The 25,913-nt window shown below is 41.5% G+C and overlaps 1 protein-coding gene across 7 annotated transcripts in view; it reads left to right on the plus strand.

The window, feature by feature from the left end:
- Nucleotides 1-25,913, plus strand: part of APBB2 (amyloid beta precursor protein binding family B member 2) — a 318,379-nt gene that overhangs the window by 70,065 nt on the left and 222,401 nt on the right. For all 7 annotated transcript variants that reach the window (XM_053672308.1, XM_037138053.2, XM_037138057.2 and 4 more), the window contains exon 3: nucleotides 20,292-20,392. The gene's annotated coding sequence lies outside the window, so the exon portion shown is untranslated. The remainder of the gene's footprint in view (nucleotides 1-20,291; nucleotides 20,393-25,913) is intronic.

Consider the following 25,913-nt stretch of genomic DNA (forward strand, 5'->3'; position numbering starts at 1 on the left):
TATTCCAGGTCAATCCCTGAGAACAGAAAATAAAACAGCTCTGCCCTCAGACTGCGTGGTCTTTTGGGGAGACAGAAAACAAAGGGTATTGACCTAAGACTGTGTTCAAAGTTCTGTGCAAACTGAGTGAAGGAGCAAGTAATTCTTCCTTTCTGCCTCAGGCCTGGAATGTGGGTTTGGACTTTCCAAGGCCCACAGGTGGGGAAGAGGTGATGCATGTCAGGGAGAGGCGCAGCGTGCACGGGAATATGGAGGCGGGTGGTGCACGGAGGTGTTCAGGGGCAAATGGGCGTGTCTGTGAAGCAAGGAGAGCGTGGGTGGGGGGTGGGGACTGAAAACAGACTAGAAATGGAAAGCGGGGCCAAATTGAAAGGGGCCTGGAATGGCACGCACAGGAGTGTTGCCTTCCCGTATTTCTTGGACTCCTACTGTGTGGCAGGTACTGTGCCAGGTGCTTGGGCTTCACAAGGAAGTAAGTGGTTCATTCTTCCTGCTTTATGGATGTCATCTTCTAGAGAGGAGGTGGTACTACTAGTTGAGAAGAAAAACGACCTGGATTGTGGCGGTGGGAATGGAGAGTCCAGACAAGACTGCGGAAGGATCCGGGGAGGGGATGAGCAGGGTTTGCTGAATGGTGGGGAGTGCGTGGGAGAAAAAGAGGGGCGTAAATGTTGAGAACTTTCCCCTTGGATTCTTTCTTGGTTGGGTTTCTGAGACACCCGACATCTGGGTATTTAAAACATCTGGAGACCAAAAGCAAAGGGTTGCCATTCTCTACTGTGAATCTAGAATCAAATAGACATCTTTCACGTTAATTACACCTCTTCTGAGTAATACCAAGAGGAATTTTTCAGATTGCTTATTTTCATATCTTGCTATACTATTACTATAATTGAGCAAAACTTAAAAGCTTCTGCTTTAAGTTATGAAATAACATGTTTTGGCCATGCCATCTCCCTGGCCTTCCCAGCAAATTTTGTGGCTCCTGGGGACAGACAACACTGAATTCTAGCAGCACCTGCAATCAAAATAGTTCTCATTCCAGAGCCCGCATAGCAGGGTGTGTTTAAAAGTAATCAAGAGCATAGTGTAAGCAGCACATTGTACACTTGGCCATCGAACGTCACACTGGAGTCTGCCCTGCCCCAAAGCCTGAGAAGCCCTCCTCTCCTCTCGGTCCCAAGATTTTGTTGCAGGTCCCCTTTCTGATAAAAGAGGAAGGAGTAGGACAAGTGGGTCCTAGTCCTGTTTTTTTGTTTTGTTTTTGTTTCTGTTTTCTGCCAGGGTGGAAGATGAGGTACTTAGATGAGGAAAAAAATGCCATCAGAACTCGCATGACCAAAATCTGGGTGGAAAGATAGTCCTAAAAGAGTGAGTTAGTCATGTTTGCTCCCCCACTAAACTGTTCATCCAGCTTATTGTACTTCAACAAATATAGTTATTTCATGCTTAATTAATTATAGACATCCAGCAGACTGAGGGACCAAATGTATTTTTCTGTCGAAAAAAGGCTGCCCTTAGAAAGGATTTATTTTATTGTTTTCTGTTTTTCCTCTTATTTAATTCTATTTTTTCTTTACCATTTATTCCCCTTATACCATCTTCCACCTACACCCACTTCCATCCCTACCGGGGGTCAGCCAGCTACAGCTTAGAGGCCAGATCCAGCCTGCTGCCTGTTTTTTGTATGGCCCATAAGCCTGGAATGGTTTTCACATTTTTAAATAGTTGGAAAAAAAAAGATGACTATTTTATGACACTTGAATAGGAAACTCCTTTTTCACTGTCCACAAAGAAATCGCTGCTGGCCCACAGCTGCGCTCGTTCGTGTGTGGCGTGTGGCCGGTCTCGGGTGACGGCAGCACAGCTGAGTGGTTGCCACGGAGATTCTGTGGCCTGCAAAGCCCAAGTTGTGTCTGGCCCTCGACAGAAAACCTTTACCACCCCCGTTTGAACAATGGTTTAAACTTACTCCTGTTTTTGATCGTTTACTGTGTATTTTGCTGGTTTTGATGTACAGTGTAGAAAATCCTCAGGGAGGATGGCACATTATTCTATAAACTCTGATTTAAAGTTAAACAGAATCCTTTCTGTAGCATCTTCAAAAGCTGGCTGCTGAACATCTTGGTCATGAGAAATTTGGCTGTAGTCATTAACAAAGCAGACCAGCAGTTCTTTTTATTTTGCTCTAAGAAAATCATCCATTTACTCAACACACATTTAATGGGTGCTGACTGAATGCCACCCTCTGTTCCAGGCAGTGGGCATGGGTGGTGACCCTCACGGAAAGGTCCCTGCTCTCTGGGGCCACGCACTCTTATAGGAGGATATGGACCCTAACAAAGAAATACATAGTATAGCAGAGCGATGAGCACAGTGAGCAAAAATCAAGGGAACAGAGAGCTGGAAGCAAGGAGGGGCTGCTTAGGAGGTGGTGATGGGCAGGGGCCTTCTAGAGCAGTTACAGGTGAGCCTGAATCAGTGATGGGAAGACCCAGGAGGTGGCATTCTAGGTGGAGGGAACCACAAGGCCCGAGGCCCTCAGGTGGGAGTGAGCTTGGAATGTTTGAGAAACAGCAGAGCTGCCCTTGAGGCCAGAGTGGAGTGAACAAAGAAAGGGAAGACTGATGCAGAGGCGAAGCCAAATACATACACATATGTGTGTACTTACATATACATGCACACACACAGAGTGGGGCACAAGTGGGCTTACAATCGTGAGCAGGCAAAACACAGAATTTATTCCTATATCATTATTAATTATTGTATTATTTTTCCATATAAATAACTGTAAACCTAATTTTGGGTGGAGTGAGGAACAAGCTATGAAGAGTCCTGAATAAGGACCTAAAATATTTATTTGTGAGAGAGAGGACAAGGTTTTGAGCAGACAGCTGACTTGCTTTGACTTTCATTTTTTAAATCTTTACCCAAGAAATATGTTCATTTATTTGAGAGAGAGAAGAAGACAAAGAGACAGACATTGATGTGAGAGAGAAACATCAGTTGCCTTTTATACACACCCTGACCGGGAATCGAACCTGCAACCTTTTTGTGTACGGGGTGGTGCTCCAACCAACTGAGCCACCTGACAGGGCTGGTTTACATTTTAATTTTTTAATTATTATTATTTTTTTAGATTTTATTTATTTATCTTTAGAGGGGAAGGAGAGAGGGAGATAAACATCAATGTATGGTTGCCTCTAGTGCATCCCCTGCAGGGAACTGACCTGCAGGGAACCTGCCTGCAACCCAGGCATGTGTCCTGACTGGGAATCGAACCGCGATCCTCTGGTTCACAGGCCCGTGCTCAATCCACTGAGCTACACCAGCCAGGGCTACATTTTTAAAAAGATTACTTAAACAAGTGAGACTACATGAAACTAAAAAGCTTCTGTACAGTAAAGGAAACTGTTAACCAAATGAAAAGCCCTACCGAACGGGAGAAAATATTCATAAATTATATATATTGGATAAGGGGTTAATATCCAAAGTATGTAAAGAACTCATATAATTCAGTAACAAAATAACAAACAATCCAATGAAAACATGAGCAGTGGAACTGAATAGACATTTTTTTCCAAATACCTACAAGTGGCCATCAGGTACATGAAAAGATACTCATCATTAATCATCAGGGAAATGGGAATCAAAACCACAATGAGATATCACCTCACACCTGTTTGAATGGCTTTCATCAAAAAGACGGGATAAGTGTTGGCAGGGTTGTGGAGAAAAGGGAACCCTTGTGCGGTGCTGGTGGGAATGTAAATGTTGGCAGCCACTATGGAAAACAGTATGGAGGTTCCTCAAAATATTAAAAATAGAACTACTACACGATCCAAATATTCTACTTTTGGGTATTTATCTGAAAAAATGAAAACACTAGCTCGAAGAGATATATGCCTCCCCATGTTCACTGCAGCGTTATTCACACAGTAGCCAGGATAGGATATGGAAACACCTAAATGTCTGTTGAATGGATAAGGAAGATGTGAGATGCGCGCACACACACATACATATACAATGGGTGTTATTCAGCGAAGGGAAAGAAGGAAACCCTGCCATTTGCAACACAGGTCGGCTCCGAGGGCATTATGCTAAGAGATATAAGTTAAAGACATACTCTCTGGTGTCACGTGTATGTGTCATCTAAAAGAAAAACTATAGTGTCAAACTTACAGAGACAGAGAGTGGAAAAGGGTTGCCAGGGGCTGGGGTGGGCAAAATGGGCAGAGGTTGGTAAAGAGGCACAAACTTTCAGCTCCAAGATAAATAAGGTCTGAAGACATGTACAGCACAGTGACTATATGTTGATAACAGTATATTATATAATGGAGGTTTACTCAAGGAATAGAACTTTAATTTTCTCTCACACACAAAAAGAACCAGATAAATCTGTGAGGTGGTGCATGTGTTATTAACTAGATGGTAGGAATCCTTTCACAATGTATAGGTATTAGCAATTCACCGTGATGTATGCTTTGAACATCACTGTTTTATATGTCAGTTATACTTCATTACATCTGGGAAGAAAGGATCACTTAAGCTATGAGTATTCAGTATATTTCCACTACTGTGTAATTTATTACAGACGATGATATTTTGTGGATTAAAACAAACAAACAAACAAACAAACAACCATATCGGTACACCAGCCACAGCAGTTAGCTGTATTTAAATGGTTCTGAAATAGTCCTGGGGGGTGTGGCTCAGTGGGTTGAGTGCAGGCCTGCAAACCGAAAGGTTGCCCATTCAATACCCAGTCAGGGCACATGCCTGGGTTGCGGGCTTGGTCCCCAGTGGGGGCCTGCAGAGGCAACTGATCGAAGTATCTTTTGCAGATTTATGTTTCTCTCCCTCTATTTCTCTCTCCTTTCCTGTCTTCCTAAAGAGAAATAAATAAAATCTTTAAAAATTATTTTTAAAAAGGTTCTGAAATATTGTAGAGTGATTCTTCTTTGCCATAATTGATATCAGGCTGTCAGAAAAATGGGATCAGACCAGCGCTAATTACAGGGCATTACCTTGTTAAGTGAGCATGCAAAGGCTTTGGGTCTACGTATTAATTCAGGTCCCATCAGGAAACGGCTGGTACATTGAAACTGGGAACTCAGGCAAGGGTGTAGGGAGTCACACAGTGTAATGCTCTGGGGCTTGTGGCAGCCAAGCTCCTTCCTCCACTCAGGACCTGACGGGTGAGGGAGGGGCAATTACAGGGAAACAGAGAGCTCTGTGTGCTGGTCACCTGGTAGGACTGGTGACCGAGAGAACTCTGTGGGGCAGGAGTTGTTCTCCCTCCTCCGACTCTCCCGTGGGTGCCCTCCTATGAGAACCTCTCCATTGGCCAAACCCAACCATGAGCCACAGGTCAGGGGCACCTGTTGTTAAATGGTCAGGTGCCTGGAGCAAAGAACAGGGTGGAAAGCAAAGCAGCAAGTGGAATCTGATCTTAGGAGACACCTAAGACACTTTTTATGAGTTGCAGCTTTGATGCTTGCTCCCCCTGCCCCATTAATACCTCCAGGCACACTACATGTGCATGTGTGAAACACACACACACACACACACACACACACTCACACACACACTCCTGTGTCGTCTGTTCTGTGATCACTTCTGATGAGGGCAGAGGAGCAATTCATGAATTGTGAAATTCGAGGGCATTTCTAATCATTTCAGTGCTGTTCGATTCTGCAGCAGGTGCCACTGGGTACACAAGGAGAGGTTTTGATAGCTCCTCGTACCTCAACTCTCATTTCTGACAAAAAATTAAAAGCACCTGTGTTACTGATGGTAGATTTAAACATTTTATTACTTAGAAAAAGTCTTATAGTTAGACACAGAAGGAAAAATACAGTGAAGCAGAAATTAAAGCCTCGGTGAACTATATTCAGTGTTGGTTATTCTGGTTAAAAACAAACAAAGCAAGCATTGAATGTTAGCCTCTTTGATCCTGGTGGTTTTAGCTTTCCACCATTGGACATATTAAAACTTTGAAGACACAGAAGTACTATTCCGTAAACTGCTTCTTTCAGCAACTTCTGGGATGCCCTGGCACATGGGAGGCTGTGGGTTTCCTTTTAGGCAGGAGCAGTTAACTCTGAATTAATCACTCTTGTGCAAAGTCAGGAGCTTTGCATTTCATACCAAAGGACAGAGAAGAATTTTTTTAATGATTTGATCTTTTAGAAATATTTGACTTTGCATTTGATTCAGATTCTGAGAACCAAAGGTTCTAATAACAAAATGGCCAACTTGGCCAACAAGTCTATAGAAAGAGAAATATGCACATGCCAACTTTAGGTGTTATTTTGTAGAGGGTGGTTCTTGTAAAAGGAACTCAAGCTATGTGAATGGTAAGACTCACTTTGCTCTCCCCCTTTTCTGGAATCTGGATGAAAACCAGGACCTGTGGCACCTTCCCCAAAATGTTTTTGGGGCTGAATTGGAGGCTTCACTGAACACTCGGGGAAAACAAAACTCTTTCTCTTTTCCAATTATGGTTGTCAGCCATGTTGTAAAACAGAAACATAATTTATTTTGCTTTAAGATGGAGGAAGAAAAGCCATCTCGAACTTCCCATTAGCTTTCAGGAACCAAAACAGAGCATGTTTCTTGTTTCACAGCTCTTGCCTGTGGGTAAGCTTTGCATCACAGGGTCATTCATATGGTCGTGGGCCATTGGGTCTGGGAAGCACCCCCTGTGGGAGGCGTCGTGTTAACACTCAGGGGCTGTAAGCATGAGCGAGGCCATACCCTAGTCCTGAGTTAGTTTCTGCTCCAGAGGTTGAACGCACGAACAGATAAATGACCTGCAGAGAGAGAGAGAGCACCTCCAGAGAGGAGGGCAGTACTGTGGAAAATTACTGGGGAGAGAGCCCCTGTGTTGCTGGCTGGAGAGGGCAGAAACACAGCTGGCCCTGAGCCATGCCCAGAGGGGTCCTGAGTGGGGCCAAGTCAGCCTAGGTGGATTCAAAGGAGTTCGGACTTCAGTGATAAGCCTTGATTTTCCTTATCTATAAAATGGTGATATCTTTACCACCCTTATCGCGGTACTTTTATGAGACTAAATTACAAAATGTCATTGTTTATTATTGTGGCTAATGTTATCAAACTGTGTCTGTTAAATATTTACTTATTTTTCATGCTCTGTGTCTTTCATGGCTCAGCTGTAGTTTTCTAAGAGTTTGATCTGAAATAGAGTTGCTGTTACTCATGGCAGTTATGAGGCTAGCTCCACTTGGGGGAGGGGTGGTTATATGTGGGAGTCTACAAGATCTCAGTAACGCAGTGGAGAGAAGCCCCTGGCCAGGGGATCCCAAACTTCTCTTCTTTAAGGAAGAATAAGGCGTGGTAGGGTTGAGGATGTTAGTGTGTAGATGCCTGAAGTTCTGGGTTTGAGATGGCTATAGAACTTGAGAATTGGGACTCTGATTTTTAAGAAAAAAGTACAAACACTAATTTTTTTTTTCTTTAGAAATTGAACTTCCTAGAGTCTTTCTGAGGCTTCCTTTAAGAACTTGAGTTCACTTAGAGACGTGGAAGATGTGGTAAATTCCTTCCTGGGAACATTAAGTAAATGGGAGTAAATTATGCTGGAGAAGTTGGCCCCTGAAACATGTTAGTGTTGTAGGTGGGCAGGGACATACACGGACGAGATTCGGTTTTAAAGACACATGCCGCACATTCAGGTGGAGATCCCAGTTTGAACTCAGTCCCCAGATACGCCCCATCCGCGCATCTCAGTGTCACAACCTCTGCTGAAGGTGACCGGACCACTCTTTGCTGGGATTGCCATCAGAGGTGCCGTATGAGCCGATCAAGAAACCTAACCTCATGGTCACATGCTTTTTTTTCTTTTTTAAAAGTAGACTTTTTTAAAAGACTGGTTTTAGATTTGCAGAAAGGTTGAGACAGTGGTCCAGAGTTCTCACATACCCTCTCATCCTGATTCTCCTGTTTTAATATCTTGCATTAATGTGGTACATTTGCCACAATTAATGAGCCAGTATTGACACAGTATTATTAACTACAGTCCATAGTTCAAGTTTATTCACTTTTATTTTTATCCGGGTCAGAAACCACCCGTCTCCACTCACCGTGTCATTCCATCCCATTGAGCTGTTGTTTCCTGACAGCAGTGGCTTCTCAGCCAGTGCGGGTCGAGGGGGTCAGTGAGCAAGGGGCTCTGCCTGCCTCGCGGTGTTCGATGTACTGGGGAAGGACTGGCCCCGGAGTGAGCGACAGGCACCTGGTGCTTCAGAGTTTGGGAGCCGGTGGAGCTCCATGTGGACGAAGCCGGGAACTGCCATTTGCTTACCTTGTGACTTAGGTACGTTAGCCAGTCTTTCAGAGCCTGTTTTCTCATCTGTGAAAAGTGGGTGATAACAGTTCCCACCTGACTGGGGAGGAATAACATGAGTAAGTAAAAGAACACACTCGAGAGTATGTATACCAGGGCCTCACGCGTGGGAAGCTCTCGGTAAGTGTCAGCTTCCGTCTTCTCCTTACAAGATGGAACGCATTCAATGCGCAGAGAGCACCCAGGTGTTGTGGGGAGTCAGAAAAGGCAGGGGCCTGAGTTGGGGGTTAGGAAAGTTATCCTAGGCAGGACAGCCTTTGAAATGGACCCAAAAGAATAATTAGTCAACTCTCACCGAAATGACTTGACCGGAGAGAGAAAATGCCAGGTCGAGAGAATATAACGCACAAAGGTTCAGGGGCGGGGAGGTGTGATGCCCTGTCTCTGGACGAAAGAATTCGTCTGCTGTAGATGGATGTGGTCTAATGTGGCAACGCCGTGGGACAAGGTAGATAAAACCGCAAGGTCATACGTGTTTTCTTATTGATATAAATTTAAACTTTTCATTCTAAACATTTTCAAATATAGGAGAAGGTAGAGAGAATAGAACAGTGAACACCCGTGGACTCCCCATCTACTTTTAACAGTCATTAACGTTCTTTTCTGTTTATTTCACCTGTATAAATGTGTACGTATTATGTTTTGCTGAAATAAATTGTGGATATCATTACAGTTTACCCCTGAAATTTTAGCATTTGTCTCCAGGAAATGAGGAAGCTGCTTTACGTAAAACACAGTACCCATATGACACCTAGCAAGGTTAGCAGTCCAAATATCATTGACTAACGGTCCATAGTCAAAATCCCCAAGTTTGCTCCCCAATTCTTTAGCCTTAAAAAATTTGGAAAATCAAAATTCAAGCAAAAGACCATGTGTTACTTTTTTTTTATTGTCATGCCTCTTAAATCTCTTTAAATTTAACATTCCATTGAAGACAGTAAGACAATTAATCTTTGGGGTACTGAGAAGGTTACAGTGCTTTCCTCCTCTTTTGCACCATCTATCATCAATGTACTTCAAAATAAAAGCAATATTTCTGGCTAAGATGGAGGTGTAGGTCGACATGCTTTGCCTCCTTGCATAACCAAAAGAAGGACAACAACTAATTTAAAAACAGAAAACAACCAGAACTGCCAGAAATTGAACTGTATGGAATCCCGACAACCAAGGAGTTAAAGAAGAAACAATCATCCAGACCCGTAGGGGGGGCGGAGAGGGGCAGCTGTGATGTAGAGGACACTTGGCAAGGTGGCAGCTGGAGGACCTAGTGGTCCCACATTTGCATGGGGATAAACTGGGAAGAACAACGGGGGAGTGTGATAGACCATGCAACCCAGGGTTCCTGTGCAGGGAAATAAAGCCTCAAAACTTCTGGCTTTAAAAATCTGTGGGTGTTGTGGTGGTGGGAGAAACTCCCAGCCTCATAGGCGAGTTCATTGGAGAGGCCCACAGGGTCCTAAAATGTACACAAACCCACCCACCCAGGAATCAGCACCAGAAGGGCCCAATTTGCTTGTAGGTAGTGGGGGAAAAGCCACAAGAGCCACAGCAAGTGGGAAAGCCACAGAGCCTAGCAAGTGGCACTGTTCCCTCTCAGACCCTCCCCCACATACAGCACCACAGAGCAGTGAAGTGGGTTCCCCTGTCTTGGCAAGTACCTAAGGCTCTGCCCCTTATAATATAACAGGTGTGCCCAGACAAAGATACATGGCCCAAATGAAGAACAGATCAAAGCTCCAAAAAAAGAACTAAGCATTGAAGAGATAGTGAAACTATCAGATGCTGAGTTCAAAACACTGGTAATCAGGATGCTCACAGAAATGACTGAGCATGATTGTAAAATAGAGGAAAGAGTGAAGGCTATGAAAAGCGAAATAAAGGAAAATGTATAGGGAACCAACAATGACGGGGAGGAAACTGGGACTCAAATCAATGGCTTGGATTAGAAGGAAGAAGTGAACATCCAACCAGAACAGAATGAAAAAAGAAGAATTCCAAAAAATGAATAGAGGCTTAGGAGCCTCCGGGACAACTTTAAATGTTTCAACATCTGAATCATAGGGGTGCCACAAGGAGAAGAGGAAGAGCAAGAAGTTGAAAAGTTATTTGAACAAATAATAAAGGAGAACTTCCCCAATCTGGCAAAGGAAATAGACTCCCAAGAAGTCCAGCAAGCTCAGAGAACCCCAAAGTATTGGACCCAAGGAAGCATACACCAAGGCACATCATAATTATGTTAGCCAAGATTAAAAATAAGGAGAGAATCTTAAAAGCAGCAAGAGAAAAGGAGAGAGTTACCTACAAAGGAGTTCCCAGAAGACTAGCAGCTGAATTCTCAAAAGAAACCTTACAGGCAAGAAGGGGCTAGAAAGAAGTATTCCTCCAACTCATGAAATCCAAAGACCTACATCCAAGATTGCTCTATCCAGCAAAGCTTTAATTTAGAATGGAAGGGCAAATAAAGTGCTTCCCAGATAAGGTCAAGTTCAAGGAGTTCATAATCATCAAGCCCATATTATATGAAATGTTAAAGGGACTTGTCTAAGAAAAAGAAGATGATAAAAAACTGTGGACAGTAAAATGACACCAAACTCACAACTATCAACAACTGAATCTAAAAAAACCAAAGAACAAAAACTAAGCAAACAACTAGAACAGGAACAGAACCACAGAAATGGAGATCACATGGATGCTTATCAGCAGGGCGGGGGGGAAGGGGGAAATGGGTGAAAAGTTACAGGGAATAAGAAGCTTAAATGGTAGGTAAAAATAGACAGGGGGAGGTTAAGAACAGTGTAGGAAATGTAGAAGACAAAGAACTTGTACGTACAACCCATGGGCAAAGAGTGGGAATGATGGTGGGAGGGAGGGTACAGGGTGGAGGGGAATAAACGGGAGAAAAAAAATTGGATAACTATAATAGCATAATCAGGAAAGTATACTTAAAAAAAATAAAAGCAGTACTGAATTTCAATAAAATACATGTAAGGAAGTCCAGGTCGATTCAGATTTCCCCCAGTGAAAATGATGACTGGGATGCCAGTTTTGAAATCTCAAGCGATCGCACTTTACTAACTCAGCATATGCTTACTTGTCTGGAGTAGTCTGGCACTAGACTCACTGAAGTCAACAGAGATATGATGACTCATTGTTTTCAGTGAACTGAATGTCCAGTGTGTCTACATTTCAAAGATATAAAACCCCTCCTGAGTACTACCGTGTAGACACACACAAATGATTTTCAGTTCTGCTATATATATAAGTCTTCCAGTCAGTAAGTTCTAATCCTTGTGGGTGATTTCCCAGTGAGTTTCACAATATTTCTTTAAGGCCAAAAATCAGTTAGGACTGTGGGTGGCATTGTCCTATGAACACCTGCAGTCCGTAATGGGAAACTCTTATCTGAAAGTTGGAAGAGAGTTGAGTTGGAAAGCAGAGGGTGCAGAGCCTGGGTAGTTCCACTCTGACCAGAACAGCCCGGTTATGCCAGGGGGTGGCTGGGCCCCTTCTTTGTTTTGGGTCCTCCCAGAGTCACAAGAGGAATGGCTGGGCAGGTGTCTGGAAATGATGCAGGTGTCGGAGTGGGTGCGAGATGCCCACCTGCCAGGTCTTCAACTTCTACAACTTACAGAACAACCCTGGCATCTTTCAGAACTCCCTTGAAGAGGAGTTGGGTATTTGGGGAATATCGTCTTGCAAGTGTGCACCCTAAATTGCCTTTTCCTCATGATCTCTCCATATTATGCTTTGGAATTGGGGCTCCCTGAGGCTTTCTTTCCACCTCACTTGCAGGTACACGATGAGTGCTGCTTTTACTGATTCCACCTGGCCTCATCGTGGGACCCAGCCCACCCCACCTCTACTGGGAAAACACACTTTCACCTCCCATTCACCTTTTGGGAGGTTCTGTTGACCCACTTGGAAAAGGTTCAGTGTAGCGCCTGCTCATTTTGTTCTTCTGTCCTTAATTTGTTTGCCTTTTATTGTATTCCAGCTGAGTGGATTCTTTCTCTTTCTTTTAAGGGAAAGGAACCTGAGAGAAACAATGCTTGCGGTAGTGACTGCTTGTTAAGTGTAATTGCTGTTTTATGTTAATCTACATGTTAGAATGCGTACGTAGGGAATTGCTAAATTCACCAACCTGTTATCTCCCGAGTCCTTTTAAATATATTTGTTGCTTAAATAAAGATGTAGCCATGCACAGTGAAAATGCCCAAATGTACAGGTTTTTATGCACGTGTATATACAACATTTAAATTTTTTATTTCCATCAGCAAGAGTCATTATAGAGTACTTGGGAATTATAGAAAAGCAGAAAGCAGAAACGCAGAGATAACAGCATGAACACTCTGTAAATTTATGTCTTGTCATTCTAGTCTACATGCTGTATCTTTTTAAATGGACATAATTTCACCATAGCTGAACATTTGCTACTCAAAATGGCTAGAACATTTTGCTACTCAGACATGGTCTGTAGATCACCTGCATTGGCATCCTTTGGAAGCTTGTTAGAAATGCGAAATCTTGGTCTCCATCTCAGTCATACTGAATCATAATTTGTACTGAATGACGTTCCATGTGCATTTTAAGCCGGAAGCTCTAGAACACAGTATGTGTCCCGGGGGTACCCAGGGAAGCATGTGAAGTGGATTAGACCCAAAGGGCCAAGATCTATACTCTCTATTCTTTTCCATTTCCCCCCTGGTACTCTGGACTAAAACAGTTCCCTCCGTATATGGTAAAGATAAAAATGAGATAAAAAATTTCTTTAGCAAAGCAGAGCAACCAAAATGAGAATCCCAACTGTCTCATGCATCAACATTTCATTCAGTGAACATTCATTAAGTGCCTACTGTGTTCCAGGCCCACATGTGGCTGTCATGAGCTCTGCTGTTAAGGCTTACATATACTGCAAAGAAGCACACAGAGCGACAGGAGGGCGGCGTGGCTGTTTGTTAAGGTTAGGGTCTGGAGGTCGGAAGGACCAAACGGTCTCTGCGTTGAGTCCTGAAATATGAATCAGTGAACGTGAGTTATGAGCATTCTGGGAGGGCACGGAGTTGGATAAACTGGATCCCTTCCTTCAAGGATGGTCTGCTGGATTTAAGGACAGGAGGCAGTGTTTAAAACGATACGAAGCACTTTGGTATTAGGGTAGAACCTGAAGACCAGGGTCTGAATGTTAACTTTACAACTTGGTGATTTCACTTGGACAAGTTTATTTTACCTGAGTAGCCACTTCTTTAGTAAACAAGGGATAAAGTAACATAAACTACTTCATAGAATTACACTGATTTAAAATAAGATTAGCATAGCAAAGTTACTTGCTTTTATAGTGGGTGCAGAATCAATGCCGTGTGGCAAAGATATTTTTTTAAAAGTGCTATGTGAGTGCCATAGACAGAATATTGAGGAAGAACAAAGAAAGATTTCGTTTCTGCCCAAAATATGAGAGACCTGGTGGGCCTTGAGGATGTGGACAGGGAAGAAAGGGGTGTGAAGAATGGGCCACTGGGAACTGAAGTAAAAGGTAAAGCTGCAGTTTCTAGACTGGATGATGAAGAAAAGAGGTAACAGGAGTAAGAGATCAAGCTTGGTGGGGGGCGTTCTGTGTCCCACATGCTGAGCTGGGGGCAGCTGCTGAATGCTGTTGGTCTGGGGTGCCTGTTTGCTTCAGTGGGTTGTCCTTCAGACGCGTCCTGTTCTGGGCTTGCCCGGGGGTGGGCACAGGACGAAGTGCCCAGCCATCCCTGGTCAGGGTGCTTGGTTGGCACAGACCTTGCAAACGGCCTCCTTCTGCCTCGTTGGCAATGTCCGTGCCTGCACAGGGTTTCTCATCAGGAGGGGAACAGGCAGATTTTTAAAACCTTGAGCTCTAACTCTTCTTCAAAATGGGTGGAGGAGAACCAAACTTTTCTGCTGCTAATTTTCACCCATTGTTATCCTTGCCCTTGAGTTTCTTTTTCTTTTTCCATCTTCCTTCCCCCAGCTAACAACCATTAATTGCTATAGAACAGAAAGGAATGGGAAAAAGTTTTTTGAAAAATTGTCTAAATGCTTCAACACCAGTGGACTGCGTTCCTATTTGTGTCAGTTTCCTTTCAACCGTAGCTGCTTTATGATCTCTCTTCATAGGCAAGAGATACAGCCTACAAGTAACCATGGTTACTAGTTTTTGTATGTCATGGGTAGCCTGCCGTACAAGATGCTAACATTTTGCCAAATTTTTATCTCTGCATCTCTGTTTTCTTCTTTCTCTTTCTCCCCCTGCCTTCTTCTCCCCACCCCTTTCTGTCCTCCACACACAAATACGTAAACACTTAAAATTTTTCTTGCTAAACCATTTGAGTTAGTGCAGAGATATGACCTTTAGCACAAGAATATTCTCCCATATAACCCATAATACCATTATCACCAGAAGTATTATCTCACATATAAATAATATTCGAACACCTATTCAAACTTTCCCAGTTATTCCAATAATGTCTTTATAACCCTTCTCTTCATCTAAGATTCATCAATAGTCATTTGCTTCATTGGATGGTCACCCTGTTTTTGTCGTTCATGGCACTGATACCTTGGAAGATTCCAGGACAGTTGTCTTGTACACAGTCTGGATTTGTTTGTTACTTTATGATTGGATACAGGTTAAGTATTTTGATACAGATTAAGCATTTTGATGTATATACCACATAGTTGTTGTGAAGACACATGGCGTTCAATTGTCCTGACACTGATTACTTCAACCATCACCAGGGTTAGGTGCCCTACCAGAGCTCAAGGTGCAGCACCTTCTCCTTTAGGGAAGTGCTGCGTCATCTGGGGGGTGACGCTCTGAGACTGTGTGAGTACCCTGTCCCACAGCACCCCATTCCCTGTGGCTTTAGCATCCATTAATGATCCTTAAGTGAATCAGTTATTGCATCGGTGGTTCCAACGTAGGATTTTCTATTTCTGCTATTCCTTTGGCGTTTATTAGCTTTCATTCTGCGTAAAGATGAGCTTCCCACTACCCTCTATCATGAACATCTATGGGTCTATGGTTCTTTTGTATTCATTGTGTTATAATTCATCCATATCATTTTTGTTGTTGTTGTTCAAACTGATGAACAGTAGAGCCCTTTCAAGACAACTCCTATGACCTTTTGTTGCCTTTTATCGTGTATGCATTAATATTTGAGCACTTCCTGCTTTCTGGCCTAGTAAGATGCTCTAGGCTTATCTTGTACTTACCTTGGCCAGTACCCAACTATTTCTCCAAAGAGCTAAAGTGTTTAGAAACCAAGATCTGGGTAATTTTCCTTAAACTGCATATAATTCACAGAAAGTTAAGAGCCATTAATCATTTGTTCAAGATCCCCTACCCCCAAACTTCTGCTAAAATATTCCCATAAAGGCATTGGGAGTTCAGAAGTGGGAAGGAAAGGACCAGCGAGAGGAAGAGGTCATTGGAAGTCAAGGTCTTTGGGCTTTGGACCAGAGGTGGCCCGGTGATGTAAAAGATGACGTGCCAAAGACCAATTTAGATTGTGCTGGAACTCTGCCTGGGGGAGACGAGAGAGCCTGAGAAAATGGTCTGTGCTTTTTCCAGGTAGACTCTGAAAAACACTGGTTGCCCTGTTTGAGTGTCCGCTAATGCTCCAATCCAAGACTGTTCCCCTGAGTTATACATATGCTGATTCTTAGAGCAATTTAAGAAATACAGGTTTCATCCTGAGAGTGCCTAAGTGCTCTACATTTTCAGTCAGTGTGGGGTAGGTAGAGATTGATGTATATTTTATCATGTCTTCTTTTAAAAATGCAAATTCATAATTTTTGAGTACTCAGTTGAATGTAGTATCCCAGTTTACTTGCTGATTATATTTGGTTGCAAATTACTAAAAGTAAAAATGTACAGCATTTTAGGCAGCAACTCGTGAGATACAGAAACCAAGAATTTCAAAGTCATTTTCCAAAGTAATCAGCATGCATCTGATAAAATGATAGTGTCTTGATAGCGTCTCTGAGGGGGATCTTGAACTTGAACTGACTGACTTTTCTGGAACTCAGTGTCTCCTCTGTGCTCTATTTTTATGTATAATAGCATAGTTAAAATGTCCATTTGCCTATTCTCTTCTTTCAAACTGAACAAAACATGATGCCAGTAGCTTTTGTTTCCATTTTATGGGGAACCTATGAAAATGCTTAAAAATACACAAGCAGATTTGAAACAGAAGGGTTTTGTTTTTGTTTGTTTTTTATGGAAGTCAGTATTTTTGGAAGTAAAAAGAATAAAACAGAAAAGCAAAGACTACTACATGTATGCTTTGTGCAGCAGGAATCTGGTTATTATTCAGATGGATACACTGTATGTTTCAGATGCTTTGTAATATTATGAAACAAAACCACAGATACACAGACTTTTAATCCGCACACAGTACATTTTTGAGAATGGAGAGCTGTAGGAAAGCAACTGCTCTGTACAAAATAGGTACTGGCTGTAGGGTGCTCGAGGAAGGTGAAGCTGAACATGGAAAGGCACACAGGATTTAAATGTGCTGCTTAGCAAGCATAGGTGAGTGAACTATGGTGTGTGGGGGCCAGATTGTCCCACATTGTCCCTGACTCCTGAGGACCCTCACCATCATGTCACTGATGTGACATCATATCAGTTCTTACGTGATGTCAGTGTGTGGGGTTAAACCAAGCACACTCATGACTAAGGAGTCACCGTTTTTGGCAAATGGATTATTTGCAAAGTCAAATTTTGTCATTGTCAGGAACATTTTAGTATAACTGAGTTCTGTCGGAGGTCATACAAATCAGTTTCTCTTTTCTTACTTTTTATTTAAAACTATCCAAGTGAGCATTGATCCTGATGCCCAAATCCCCCTCCTTATTATGTGTCCTTAGTCTGGGTCTTGTTTGACAGGAGCTGTAGCCAGAACACAATCTCTTCATCCAGAACAAAATTTCTGTCAGACATTAAGACAGCTTGTACAGAATTATATAATTTTAAAAAATCTTTCATCTATATTTTGCTAAGTCCATGACTATTTTAGCCAGTAAAAGTGGATTATATATTGGACTCTAATGGATTTATATATTTTTCTGGCTTGCCCTTGAACTGCAAGACAGAAACTGTATACTTATTTTTTAAAATATTTTATTTAGATTTTTTTTTTAGAGAGAGGAAAAGAGAGGGAGAGAAACATCACATGTGAGAGAAATACCTACTGGCTGCCCCTCACATGCCCCCCACTGGGGACTTGGCCTCCATCCCAGGCATGTGCCCCTGACCAGGAATCAAACCAGTGACCTTCCTGTTTGCAGGCCAGTGCTCAATCCACTGAGCTACACCAGCCAGGGCAGAAACTATATAGTTTTAAGGGTTCAGTCATAAGACTGGATCTGTTTATACTCATGGAGAAAGCGTCTGATGTCCTTGTTCCCGGGCTGGTCTTCATTCTGTTGTCTAGATTCTAATGTGAAATTAAAGTGGGGATAAAAAGAGGCCTTTCCACCAAATGCTTTAGTCTTACTTTCCTATAGCATGATGTTATTTTTCATTGTAAAGGGATATGTGATTACTGTGGAAATTTGGGTACCACAAGGGAGATGCAAAGAAAGTAAACACTGTTCTACTCCTGTTACCTCAAGTTAGCAGCTTATTCAAATGTTGACTTTCTTTTCTTCTGGCCTTTTTTTAAAGATATGGATACTTTAAACAGAGTTGGTACCATTTTGAACACGTTGCATTAGAGTCTGCATTCCTAGTGAACACTGCTTAAACACATTTTCCCATTTAATATCTTACAGGTTTTAAAAGCCTGTTTTTAATTATTGTTGACTACTTCAGTTTTTCAAGTTGCTTGAAACGACATTACTTATAATGGAAAACTTCTTAGTACGTATCTTTATGTGTATATATATCTTACATTTTTAAAGGGTAAATTCAGAGTCTTTTTAAAAATTTATTAGTTTAAGGGCATTAAAAGTAATTTTATTCAGCTTGTCCTTTCCAGCAGTCGTGGTTAAGCCTTCTTATATAAGCAAGAATCTAGCTTTCTAACACCAACATCTCAGTCTTTACAGGTTACTGTGGTAATAACACCGTGTCTGTCCAACATCAGTCGGGACCTTCTCGTGAATAAACGTTTCACGTAACCAAAACTGACACTTAAGGGTCCATACTTGGTAATTTTGAACATGGTGGGTGAGAATCTTTCTAAAATTGTATTCCATATGCTGCTGTTCCCTTTAATGTCATGAAAAGATTTGAAGAATCAGAATTTAATTACTTCTGGTTTAAATCACAAGCATCCTTACAAACGCTACTTATTGTACAGTCAGTTCCGCTAAAATATGAAATACGTGTTTCTAAAAGCCACCAGGCTGTGCAGAATCATGCAGTAAAACCCATAACACTTACAGGGTAAATACAGTCAGGGACACAACACTTGAAGACCTTAGTCAGTGTTCACCAGCGATAACGTTAAAAAATAAGAACTGAATAAAAACTAGCACAATTTTACGCACGTTAGGTGGTTAAGGAATAAATAACTGTGGCACTTTACCTTGAAAGAGCCTGACCTTTTCTTAGGGACTAAGAGCTTGGAAGGGTTGCAGCTTGTGAGTTGTTCTCAGGTGGTGGAAGGAGGGTTAGCTGAAGTCGGAAGGGAAGTTGGGGCTCCCAGCGAGGATGGTGTGGCTCACAGCACACTGGTGGAAACAGCTCACTGGTGCCTGTTTGCGGCATGGGCGTTTGCATTGCCTGTGTCCTTATGCAGCTGGGTCCTGCCTGGGTACAGTCTTCTGCTGTTACCTAGTTTTGCTTGCAAGGACATCATGCATAAATGTGTGAAATTCAAGTCATGCCCACATTGTTTCCTACCATATGAATCTTGGAACAAGCACAAGGTTCACAGCAGAATTGAGTACACTGTGGTAAAACGATGATGTGTGGGCGATATTCTGCTCATCTCTATGTTAGAGTCAGTGCATGTAAACCAGGAGAACCTGGCCTGGGAGTCAACACGTATGCGTGTTGGCAGCAACACCGGCATAATAACAAAAGATGCCTATTGATGTTTCTGGGATTCTGTCTGCTTTCCAGTTATGACCGCCTACCGTAGCAGTTTTCTGCCTTCGTCTGATTGACCTATTGTCAACCTCTCGTGGTTCACAGATGAATTTATTATGCTTCTTAGAATTCCCTGTAACATAAGGGCCAGAATGGGAGAGCACAGACTTAAGGTTATGGTTTACCCATGGCATCTGTTTTACCTACTCAATTTTTGTAATCTATGAATGAGTTATTACCTGTTCATTCACAGGGCTGTTGTTGGGGAAGTAAACTTTTGTTTTAAGTGAGGTTACTGTCATGCAGAATTTTTGGATTTTCTGTTTTATTAGAAAAAAGTGAATGGGACTTTTTTGTTCCCACCTGCTGCAGCGAAGGGTGCTTAAGTGAAAACATCTGAAGGGCATTTAAGAGTTGTTGATTTTCTTGAGGTCGTTGTTCCCTTCTATCACAACTGCGTCTGTGTTTGTGAGATGAGCTTGTCTTTGGAGGGTAGGGTGGGCAAGCATGATTTCGGGAGACCTTCCCTCCCAAGTTGTGTAATTAGAAGTCCAGATCCTCCCTTGGTTGATTTTTATGAGTCCCTGAGCAGGACATTTTTACCGTGAAGGGTTGCCAAGAAGTCTTGCTGATTCCTGCTTTAGTAACTTTAATAAGACAACAGATCAAAATACCGTCTAGATTTAGCAAGCCTTGTTAGTATTGTCCCAAAGAAAGGTAGCTAACAAAGCTCATCATTTAGATATTGCATCAAAATCTATTTTAATTATGCAGTGAGAATCTGAATGGCTGTGGGGTGTTGGCGATTTTTAATTTCTAATCTGACTTTGAGTTTTGACTTTTTTGTCTCTATTCCATTTTCAGATATATTCGGGCTGCCTGACCTCATTGAGTGATTACTATTAACAGACTTCGTGGGAAAAGGGAACTTGCCTTCTGAGCTTTGTACCAAAGACCTGGGAAAAGTAAGTAACCTTCTAACTTGCTTTAAAAACAATTCTGTTACACTTCTCTCAGGAAATTAACAGTGGTTCTGTGGCCTTTCCACTTCCTTTCTTTCCTGGCTTTGTAGTTTTATGTGTTCTTATGGATTCGAAACATGGGAAAGCACTCGGGAGACCTTTGCAAAAACCTTCTAAAGAGACTTGGATGACTCTCTGCCTTGTGTCATTTCTTTTGGGCTTCAAAAAGTGAGTCCTCAAGGTTGTGATAAAACCTTTCATTAGATGTGCAGTAGGGGGATTAAACTTTAAAGATAAGGGAATATAATGTGGTATGACAGAAAGGTGAGTCTGGTTTTTTGACCTTTGGTGTTTAGACTTTATATAGGCTCTTTGGTTCTGAGTTTTTAGAGTAATAGCGAAACCCATTTGACTCTTTTCTTGCCTGGAAAGGAAAACAAAAGGTAGAGTCACTCGTTCAATAAGTTCTTCATGTAGCTTGGCCTTGGAAGATCTAATAGCCTGTCAGTTTTATTATTTTGTACCTTTCTGAGGTATTTTAAGATATGCTAATTGAGACATGTATGCATGGTTTTGCTATCTTTTAGAAAAAGTTGCTGGAGGCTATAAAGTTCAATTTTATTCTCTGATCTTTTCGAAAGATAAAATGGGCTGTAAAGATAACAAAGTCAGTCTGCTTTGCTGTAGATACTACACTGTACTACACACACACCTCCTTTCTGACATATTCCACAAATGGTATTGTTAACAATGGGAGCTACTCACCCATTTAAGTGCTGGAGAGTTTTCTAGACTTCTGTGCCTTGTGTCTTACAGTTCCTGTGCATTTCTTACAGTACAAATGAGCTAGTTGAAACATGGCTAAAATAAAGCAAGGCAGAAAATAACTTCGCTTTAGAAGTTGTCTAAAAGCATTAAATAATAAGATAGGATTTGATCAGATTTTATTGTTATATTGTATTTACTATGAACATAATTAAATTGTGTATTTTATAATAATTATGATAATAAGGTAAAGGTCTTTAATTATGAATCCTATTTGACGTTTAAGATTTTGTTTATTTATTCTTTTAGACAGAGGGGAAGGGAAGGAGACAGAGGGAGAGAAACATCATCGTGTGAGCAAGAAACAGTTGCCTCTCACACACCCCCAGTCGGGGACCTGACCTGCAACCCAAGCATGTTCCCTGATTGGGAATCGAATCAATGACCTTTTGGTTTGCAGGCTGGCACTCAATCCACTGAGCCACACCAGCCAGGGCTGAAGTTTAATAAGACATTTGTACTGAAAAAATATTATACACACATACAGTGTACACACACCACAAATACAATTTTGGAGTGCTCTCAAGTCTCTGCTAATATGAATTCTTTGAAAGGAAGGACTTTGAAACTTTTCTCCAAAAATAGTTAATTTGTTACAGCGAAATATTGCAGTAGTGAAATACTATTGGCAGTGGAATTTTTAAAATAATACCAATTTTATTTAAATTGTGTAGTGTTGTATTCACATATTAACCTTAAAATAAAGGAAATCCTGTGTGGTGGGGTTGTTATTTTAAGTTGGAAGGATACTTGAAAGAGGATTATGTTGGAAGTCACCAAATGAATGAAAAGGATGGAAGATGAATTTTCTGGGCTTTAGGGTCCAGATACTTGCAGTGGTGTTTAGACTGGATATATAACCTAGCCTCAGAAAGAAAGGGCCTTAAACTGCCTTTCAGATAATTTAGCATCTCCTGAAAATTTAATAGTCTCTGGTGAAATATTTTCCTTCCATTATACCAAAATATTCCCTTTATGACAATGTTATAAAAGTCATTTTTCCGTTTTGTAGAGGCAGGGTATCTGCAGGACTTTTGCTCACAATAATGAGCACCAGACAGACACTGTGTTACCTGAGGGACCATGGCAAATAGGTCTCTGCTTATTAAAGCTGCTGTCACAGATGAATATTTATATGCACCAGAGGATGTCCATTATTCACCTTTTAAGTTAAAAAATAGGAGAAGAAGGTTATAGTGTGTAAGCATACGCCACATAAATCTAGCTGAAGAAATAGTTATGTGGAAGTGAACACTAAGGGGGAAGGAGGGAAGTCCTTTCTGAAAGGTCTAAGTCACGAGAGGACGTACCTGGCACACCTTGACCGTCAGGGTATTGGTGACTGGTTTCTTTTTGAGGAGGCAGGAGTGCAGTTTTAGGAAAAATTCAGAACCACAACCTTCACGCTTCTTTTTACCTCCTTTTGTCCTCTACTTTTATTTTTTCTTCGTTACAAATATGTTTTCAAAATCTTTCCTGTTTCTAGCATTTTGTTTAATTATTTGAGGTGGATTTCAGGAAACTTTGAGTCTGTGATGTTGGCAGAATATAAGAGGGACTTTTGAAAATTAGCCATGGATTGTTAAGAGGTAGAATACAGCTTCTATGTTATTACCTTATTTAATACACATATATTTTTATGTTAATACTGAAAGAGTAGTATATACTATAAATCGTTTGGTATGCTGGGTGGTTTTTTTTGGCCCCACTTAACTTCCATTCTCCTACTAAAGTAACAATACATAATGAACTCCTATGCTAATATTTATGTTCAATATAATTTTTAGTGAAAACAAAGCTACTGAATCTTAGCTTTTTGTTTAATTTGAGGCTATCCTGGCTCTCAGTTGGAGAGGAGTAAAATATGCAAAGAATATGGTGTAGGTTTTCCATCTGCCAACAGAGAACAGTGCACGGTTTCTCCTTCTGTAAATCTCTGCAGTGTTTACTGTGACCATACGTCTTTCTGAATAGGAGGCTAAACATCTGCTCAAAATTGTAGGTGTCACTGTCTGATGGGTACTATGTATAAAGCACTGTCTTCTTTGGTCCCTTTGTTGTATTACAAGCGTGCCGGTGACATACGCCTCCCACTTAGCTGTCTTCATCAATACTTCTGTGTTTAAGGAAGGATTCTACCCACATATTTCTTCCTCACAGGCAACTCTAAGTATTTCAGGTAGGGTGATGGGTACAGAAGGGACATTTCGTAGACTTTGGAACATAATGCATTGGAGTAAATTGCAATTCAAATTAATTGAAGATGCAGAATGTTTTATAGATCTTCGCATACTTTCTCAATTTTAAGTTAATTTATTAAGCCAACATTTGTTGAGCAACTACTATGTGCCAGGTACTGTGTGAGGAGCTCATCATTCAAAGATGAATGAGATATGCTCTTACTTTCAAGAAACTTAAGTTTCAAATTCAGAGCTCGAATAATACTTATTCAGCATGTACCATGTGCAAGCAGTGGTCTGGATGTTCTTAGATGAGGTGTTTGGCCACTAAAATTCAGTAATGGTATTTATTAACTCATCTCCTCCAAAAGCAGTTATGAATAGAATTTTCTAATCTTTAAGTTTTTTTTTCTTCCATTTTATTTTATTAAACATTTAGTACCTGCTACTACTTGTTAAGTTAAATTAGCAAATGGAAAAAAAGTTAAACAAATAACAAGCATTTAATTGATAAATTTAGAATGATGATTTTAAAAACATGTATTTGTGTGTATATATTATACATACTATAAATAACACCTTTTATAGATAGAAACCTGTATACATATAACATAGTCACAATTTCTCCTACTAAAGTAGTTCTTAGTTCACCTGTACAATTAAATATATCAAGATTTATTGTATTTTGTTTTGCTTTTGTAATGTTTTGTTTTTTATTTTTTAAAATACATGACGATCTAATGGCATTCTGCCCTTGGTGTGGCTGCAGTGTCTGAACAGTATGGAAACCATGCATTAAAGCACTTGATTTTCACAGTAATTTTTGGCGTTAGGGATTATTGAAACTTGGGGGGAGGGGAGGAAGTAAATTGCCCACGTTCACACAGCTAGAAAATGTTGGAGTTAGGATTCCAGTTTCTATCCATTCAACTTCCAAACTCACTCAGTGTCCTCCTGGCCCCAGGGAGCTGGTGGGGAAGGGAGGCTCACAGAGGCTCTGGGCCTGCTGAGCTGGGGCAGTCCTTTCAGCTGAGGAATCTGGGAGTGTGTTTGCTGCTCTGAAGAACCGGCAGTGATCAGACATGAGGGCTGAGTTAGAAGACAGAAAAAAGGGGGGAATAGCTGGCACAGCAGGAAAAGCATGCGCCAAAGCGTAGAGGAGTGGAAGCTCCTGGCGCGCTCACAGAGAGGCTGGTGGGGCATGTTGGAGGGCACAGCGGACTCAGGTTGCAAAGCCCCAGCTTTGAGGAGGGCCCCATGGGGGCCATGCTGGCGACTTGAGGTTTCTAAGCACCATATAGCTGGAAGAGTTTTATGGTAGAAGTTTCATGACCCGAGGGAAGTTTTACAGTGATCACTTGGGTGGAGGTCTGCAGTAGAGACCGAAAAAGGGAAAACGGGAGGCACCGGGCCGCCACGTGGGGCTGAACAGGTTGTCCACTGCACAAGGGAATTTGTGAGCAGTGGGTGGTGGGACTGATGACTGTCCAGCTCCTCATTCACCAAGCTGTGTGTTCGCTCTTGGGATTGGGCCTGCCCAGGTAGGGCTGGCACCTTTAAAATTTTTCACAGTAAGCAGCTTTGCTTACCTTTCAATTGCTTATAAAATAATAGGAGGGATTAGATAAAGAAATAACCATGTACCCTGAGGCTTGAGTCTGGAGGTGGGACATGTGGTCTGTTTCCTAACTATGTGATGTTGGGCCTGTTCCTCATTCTCTCAAAGGCTGTTACCTCGTCTTTAAGGGAGAGTTGATAACGGGATGTAGCAGGGCCCTGGACAGAGCAGTTCAGGGTCCTTGGTAAGAGAAGGAGCTAGACGGGCAAGATGGAGAAAGAATAGGGATGGAAAGGTGCTCCAGGCAGTTAGCCCTGAGAGCGTCCTGAGAACTGTGTGAAGAGTTTTGTATGTTATATCTTTTTTAATCCTACATCACTTCTGAGAGGTAGATATTATTGCCTCTTTTTAAGGATTTTGAAACTGTGGCCCAGGTAGGTTAAGTAACTTGTCTAATGTCACACAGCTAGGAAGTGGCATAGTTAAGACTTGAACCCAGGGCTGTATGACTCACATATATGCTCTTACCCACTGTGCTAACGTGCTGTTCTTAGAAGTATATTTTTTATGTTGAGCTCCCTTAATACCCTACTTAAATCTCTCTAATGACATCTCCTGATTTTACCTTTTATTGTTTTTCACTTGAATTAGGTCATAGTTATTCATATAATGATGTATTTAATATACTAGACTGTGAGAGCTTGAGAACTGGGAAGCAGTCTCATTAAAATTTTTTGTCTTTCATAACTCTGTTCAATAAAATATGCATAGATATGGTGATTAAGCTCTAAAATTTTTCTGTGTCCTAAAATTCAGTAGTTTAAAATTATATAAGTAAAGAAAGCTTCAGTTGCGGTTATTAGTCACGTAGAACTGAAAAAAGAGCCACTGGATTTTAGTTTGATAACTAGGTTGATTGCTAAAGTCTTAGGCAATTCCTAATTGCCATTTTATCAGAAAG

The sequence above is a fragment of the Artibeus jamaicensis genome, unplaced genomic scaffold, assembly GCF_021234435.1.
Source record: "Artibeus jamaicensis isolate MK-2021 breed Jamaican fruit bat unplaced genomic scaffold, CSHL_Jam_final contig_76, whole genome shotgun sequence".
In the NCBI taxonomy this organism is placed as follows: domain Eukaryota; kingdom Metazoa; phylum Chordata; class Mammalia; order Chiroptera; family Phyllostomidae; genus Artibeus; species Artibeus jamaicensis.